Source organism: Centruroides sculpturatus, unplaced genomic scaffold, assembly GCF_000671375.1.
Source record: "Centruroides sculpturatus isolate CEXI.00-Female unplaced genomic scaffold, Cexi_2.0 scaffold525, whole genome shotgun sequence".
Classification (NCBI taxonomy): Eukaryota; Metazoa; Arthropoda; class Arachnida; order Scorpiones; family Buthidae; genus Centruroides; species Centruroides sculpturatus.
This window is the reverse complement of record NW_019384791.1, coordinates 117305-124444: the sequence shown is the minus strand read 5'-3', so window position 1 is coordinate 124444 and position 7140 is coordinate 117305. Positions and strand designations below refer to the sequence as shown.

At 29.8% G+C, this 7140-nt stretch overlaps 1 pseudogene; it reads left to right on the top strand.

The window, feature by feature from the left end:
• Positions 1-414: 414 nt before the first annotated feature.
• Positions 415-4741, top strand: LOC111629311 (annotated as a pseudogene).
• Positions 4742-7140: the final 2399 nt, after the last annotated feature.

The following is a 7140-nucleotide window of genomic DNA, read 5'->3' as shown; positions in this document are numbered from 1 at the left end:
ACAAAATAATGTTATATTTAAAATAATATTTAATACTTTTTCGTTCTTTTCATTTAGGAATCTTTACGAATTTACCCGAGTGTACCTTTTATAGGGAGAGAGTTATTAGAAGATGTACAAGTTGGTAATTCAATGATTAGTTTTGTTATCGTTTAATATTATAATGGGAATTTAGAGTTAATTCTTATCTGTTACTAGTAAATTCCAAAATAAAGACTTTTTTAAAGTTTTAACTATTTTCGCTCTGTGGGCACGAAAAGGGCCTTTGAATCATACCTATCGTGGTATCGGCTGGGCCCATAATGGATCGGTCGGATGACGAGGGAGAAATGCAATATGTACGTGACAAACTTTCTGGATCATATATTTTATCTATAACTTTTTTATTCTGATTTATACGCAATATATTTTATAGAAACAGCAATGGGTGTAAAATTAAATTCACAAATTTGTCAAGACAGAGGATATAGAAGTAATTTGGAAAGGTATGTTTTTAATAGTTGGTTTCAAAAACGTATATAAATTTATTGATAAATTATGTACATTGTCACAGTCTAGTGCAAAACTTAAATAAATTTTCGAAAATAACTAATGGAACTGATTCATTTCTAAGCGGCAAGATGATATGAAACATGAAGAACTAAACCACAATGTAAATCAATTAAAGGAAAACTATTACTCTTACCCTTTTAATTTTCTGCAAGGAACTAAACTGTATACATTTATGTTGTTAAAACTGTTACGTAAGATGATGATACTACTAAATATTACAATTTTACGTGTTTTAGAGTAGGAGAACTGTTCTTATCTAGAGCAATTAAACCCTGGCTATGGTTTGATATTTTATTCTTTTTTACGACAACTGGAAAGCAATTTCTATACCATGCAGAAGGTCTCAAGATGTTCGGAAAACAAGTAAGATTTTATTTACTTTAAAAATTACATTGCTACTATTAAAAATATTATACAGAGTAAACTTTAGATAATGTATAATTTTGAAGAATATTGCATAAATGATAAAAATATTTGGATAAAAATAGCATGAGCACCTTTATTTTTACAAGTACTGTAAAAATAATGGTGCTCTCATAATATATATAATATAGGAACTACACTAGTGTCTAAAATTAAGTGAACGAACATAAAATTTATTATTTTCTACCAAATATATTACTTCACTGAAATTTAAAAATTTGTACAACAATAGTTTATTCAATGGGTAATAAACCAAGCCATATGGATAAAAAATGATCCAGAAAAATACCAAATATGCAAACTATGCCGAATATATACAATAATAAAGCAGCCATCCTCGAAAAACTAAGAGTTCAGTAGGGAGAATGGTCACTCCTAACTACTGTACAACTGTCACAACGAGCTTTAAAGTTGAAAACTAAGATGTGTAGGAAGGAAGTCTTGTGACGATAAATTCCATTGCTCTAAAATAGCGCTTTTTAGCACGGGGAGAGTTCTGGGGAGTTACGACTCCTAATGCGTCTACCTAGGTTATCCCAGACAAGTTCTATCATATCCAGATGAGAAGACCTGGCTGGCCAATCTAACCTCTGAATATGCTTAAACTCGAAAAGTTCATTAACCCATTAACCAGCACTGCCCTATGTGAACAAGTATTATGGCCATAAAAATAAATTGAGATTAATTGCATCCCTTAAAAGTCTTACATAAAGTTTACGGATGTAGTTCTTGAATCTTTGAGCAGTCAGGATGCCTCCCTCAAAAACTCAAAGTGCATGTTCGTTTAAAATGATGCCTGTCCAAACCATATTGACAATATCGTATCATTATAATAGATATAAACCATACTACAATAGTCAAACGAGACTTTAATCTAGCAACATTGAAAATATAGGTAAAATTCTTTCATCGCATTCTGCTTTTTGATGGTTTTAAAAGCCTTTTATAGCCCCATTGTATTCTATTGTATTATTATTAATATATAAATCAAACAAATAAATTTATCTGATTATATCCAGATATTTGAAGAGAAGAAACAAGAATTTCTAACAACAACACATACATCCCACGATTTTAATGATAATGCTGTCAATGAAAGTTTTAAAAAGAAAAAAGTCTTCATGGACCTGCTTCTACATCATTATTTTCGAGATCGCAGTTTGACAGAAGAAGATATCTTGAATGAAATTAATCTCTTCATGTTTGGTGTTAGTTTCAATATATTATTACTAGTTAATTTGTAGAATAAATTGATACTCTACAAGGTATTTTTCATACACAGGGACACGATACCACGGCTTTTAATCTGTGCTGGGTTCTCTATCTTCTTGGTCTTCATCCAGATATACAGAAAAAATTACAAGATGAAATTGACTCGTTCTTCGGAGAAGAAAACGATAGTCCTGTGCAACCGGAACAATTAAAACATTTTACATATTTGGATTGCGTGATCAAAGAAAGTTTATTTTAAACAAAATAATGTTATATTTAAGATAATATTTAATACTTTTTCGTTCTTTTCATTTAGGAATCTTTACGAATTTATCCGAGTATACCTTTTATAGGGAGAGATTTATTAGAAGATGTACAAGTCGGTAATTTAATGATTAGTTTTGTTATAATGGGAATTTAGAGTTAATTCTTATCTATTACTAGTAAATTTTAAAATAAAGACTTTTTTAAAGTATTGATTATTTTCGCTCTTATTTTTGCCATTTTCGCTTAGCGACAATAGTCAATACTTTAAAAAAGGGACTAAAAGGGATTTTGAATCATACCTATTGTTGTGTCGGCCGGGCCAATAATGGGATGGTCGGGTGATGAGGAAGAGGTCCAATATGTCCAGGACGAATTTTCTGGAGTCTTTTGGTCACACTATAATGAAAATGCTATAAAGAATTTCATTAGTGCTCACAAAGCGAAAAAGTTAAAAAATATATACACAAATTGTGTCCATAAATTTTATTTTTTTATTTAGTTCTAATTAATAGTAGTGTCTTTCTCTGTCCGTTACTTTGGCGAGTGATAAAGACGAAACTGTTAATTTAGAAGACGAAACTAAAATATTGAACGTCTCTTGTCGGCAGTTTTAAAGGTAATAAAGTAAAATTAAACAAAAACATATATATAAAACTACAGTATTCTAACAGAAAACGGGAAGACAATACAGTTCAATGGAGAACTGTCTTCCAAATGCAGCAAGGTGGCAATAGTACAGTACATACTATTATCATTTCGTTGCCTTGTTTCAGAAAGAAAGTTCTACTACGAGGAAGTAAGCCTACTCTTTCGTTAATATCTTAATATGTCGTCATCATGTTGTCTTAATTGATATCGCCTTCTCATTTTTTTTTTTATTGTAATCGTCAGCCATTATTTTAAACATAATTCAATTCTGGGAATGCATGTAAGCTGAAATATTAGCATTAGAGGACGTTGTCAATTATATTGGTATTTCCTATTTTAAACACAACGTTGAAATGGTGACATGATATACTTAAACAATGTATCTTCGTCTTCTAGTATAAAAATCAGTTTTTGAATTATTATTACATTTAATCTGTACTGTATAATCATAATACAGTACTATTTTTATATACACACTGTATTAAATACAATTCGAATTTGTACAACAATAGTTTATTCAATGGGTAATAAACCAAGCCCTATGGATAAAAAATGATCCAGAAAAATACCAAATATGCAAACTATGCCGANTCTAGTATAAAAATCAGTTTTTGAATTATTATTACATTTAATCTGTACTGTATAATCATAATACAGTACTATTTTTATATACACACTGTATTAAATACAATTCGAAAATATACAGTAAGTTATATTGTTCGTTCAACGAAATGTTATGGAATTGCTTGTCTAAATAGCTATTATCTTAGTTATCGTCACAGTTCTGCAGATGAAGTAGTTTAATTATACATAACGTAAGTGCCCTATGAAATCAACAATAAATTTTAAATTGTTACATTTTTGTAATAATAAATATTTTATCACAGTTTTGAGGCGCGCAATCATCATACTAGGCAGATATCACTCCTTACTTAGAGAAACTATACTATTGATTTTTATTGGTTTAAAGGAAAACGGTCACCAATTATCGGTTATTAGGGTGAACGTTTTCATCGGAAAAAGTTTGAGTCGATTCTGGTCGAACGAATTGTAAACCTATATTTAAATGTTTCTGTCACCCGGCTGAAAGAAAGATTTTAGAATTTAATATTCATCAGTTAAATATTTAACTAACTTGCTTAAATATGTTTGATTGTGGCATTGTTGTAAATGCCTTCTAAATAGTTAAACTTTATATAATTAAACTTTTAACCTGTAGGCAATTATTGCATTCCGCGAGGGACTACTTGTATGTTGTATTTGTACGAACTTCATAGAGATCCTACAGTTTTTCCAAATCCGGAAGTGTTCGATCCCGATAGATTTTCTGCGAAAAATTCTCATTCCAGAAACCCATTTGCATTTATACCATTCTCTGCAGGACCCAGAAATTGTATAGGTATGATTATTCTACGCATAGTTGTTCATTTGTAAATTTATTAAATGATAATGTATAATGCTTAAATATTTATTAATAGGCCAGAAGTATGCTCAACTATTAGTAAAAGTAATAATCATTCGAGTATTACGTAAATATAGTTTAGTGTCTTTAGATCCACGAGATCGAATTCTTGTGGGAAGTGAATTAGTACTTCGTCCAAAAGTACCACTGAGGATGAAAATTTTTCCAAGAAGATAATGAAAATAATTTTATTAAGATTTATCAAATAAAGTGATATAAATTTAAAATATTCTTATTAAAATTACTAATTATACGAATGTACTGAGCAGTACTTCCAGGAGAATAGTTACATTCTTAATTTAGCAATTAAATTAAAATTTTTATTTATATGATTTTTACAATGTATTAACATTATATTTTCAATTAAATGAAAATGTACTGTACCTCATAGATTATAAAAATTTACTAATATATACTTTTATAAAGCCTATATGTTTATCCTGTATACATCTAATTTTCTTAATTAATTATTAATTATATTAAAGTCTTATTGCTTAAATGGCTCAATATGTTTGAATCGTTGATGAAATTATTTCGATTATTAATCGTATTAATTCATTACTATAAAATTCACAAAAAATGAGTGATTGTCAATCTATCTATATGTATAAAATTACATCACCTGACCGACTGACTGACTCATCATCGCCCAGAGCAAACCGCTGAACCTAAACAGGTGAAATTTATTACGTCATGAAAATACACACTAATAAGGGATTTTTCGAAATTCCCTCTCGCGGGGGAGAGAGAAAGGATTAAGGCTTAACCTGAGGAATGGCTTTTACTGTACTATTTTAGATGCGATTTTTTGTTTTTGATAGCAATAACTTAATTTCCAAAAGTACAATATTTATCAAATTATCCAAATCATTTGCCCGAGCAACGCCGGATTCATTTGCAACGAAATATGTTATATAACATTGTTATAAATAAAAAAATTACTATAGTTGTTGAAATATGAGGAGCTGTATGAGAAATTTTGTGTAGAAGGGATCCCTGTGAAGCGACTGCGTTTTACTTCTATGCAAGACCTGTCTCATGAACATTTTGATGTTTATTTGCCCTATGGAAGTTATCAACATCCATTTTTAATTCTAATAGAATACTCAGCTCTGAAAAACGTACTAAAAAACGTCGTACTAGATTTACAATGCAATTAGAATAATAAAGCTCATACAAGCTGCTACTAAATACCAACAAAAAATCCAGACGTTCATAGAGCAGCAGCAGCTAAATACAAAAATATAATATTCTATGTAAAGATTCATAGAGCAGCAGCAGCAGCTAATTACCAGCAAAAACATTCAGAGATTTACAGGACAGTCGTTCGTAGACATGAGNCTAACCAAGCAACGAAATTATAGACAAAAGTAACCAAGTAACCAAGTAACGAAATTATAGACAAAAGTAACCAAGTAACCAAGTAACGAAATTATAGACAAAAGTAACCAAGTAACCAAGTAACGAAATTATAGACAAAAGTAACCAAGTAACCAAGTAACGAAATTATAGACAAAAGTAACCAAGTAACCAAGTAACGAAATTATAGACAAAAGTAACCAAGTAACCAAGTAACGAAATTATAGACAAAAGTAACCAAGTAACCAAGTAACGAAATTATAGACAAAAGTAACCAAGTAACCAAGTAACGAAATTATAGACAAAAGTAACCAAGTAACCAAGTAACGAAATTATAGACAAAAGTAACCAAGTAACCAAGTAACGAAATTATAGACAAAAGTAACCAAGTAACCAAGTAACGAAATTATAGACAAAAGTAACCAAGTAACCAAGTAACGAAATTATAGACAAAAGTCTATAACTCTAACCAAGCAACGAAATTATAGACAAAAGTAACCAAGTAACCAAGTAACGAAATTATAGACAAAAGTAACCAAGTAACCAAGTAACGAAATTATAGACAAAAGTCTATAACTCTAACCAAGCAACGAAATTATAGACAAAAGTCTGTAATTTTGTTGCTTGGTTAGAGTTATAGTACCTAATTGATGCTATATTGACTTACTTGATTATTCTATATTCATTATTTAGTTTACTTTCTTTAGATAATAATTCCATGTAAATTTAGTTCGTAAGTTAATAATTTTCTGGTTTAGTTTTCATTAAGTTTTGTATTTATTGAGTACTAGGTGTATTAAATTGATAACATTTCAGACATTGCTATAAATATTTTTATACTAGCTGCAAGGACCCTCTTCGCTGGGTTTTTATTTGTGGGCAAAAAGTAACGATAATGAAGATTAAGATAATTACATTATAGCCAATCTTACCCGTTTTCACAGAATGCAAGAATTAGGTCCTCCGTTTCCAGACTAATTAGAGAATTTTTACGTCCAGTCAAACGAACTATTTTCAAATTGATCAATTTTCTGGAACGTTTACAATCGTTCTATAATCGAACCAATTCGAATTCGAAAATTTTGAAAATCGAAATAGAAAGACTGTTTTTGTAAGTAATCTAGAATCTAGCTGCAATGACCCGCTTCGCTGGGCAAAAAGTAACGATAGTGAAAATTAAGATAATTACATTATAGCTAATCTTACCCGTTTTCACA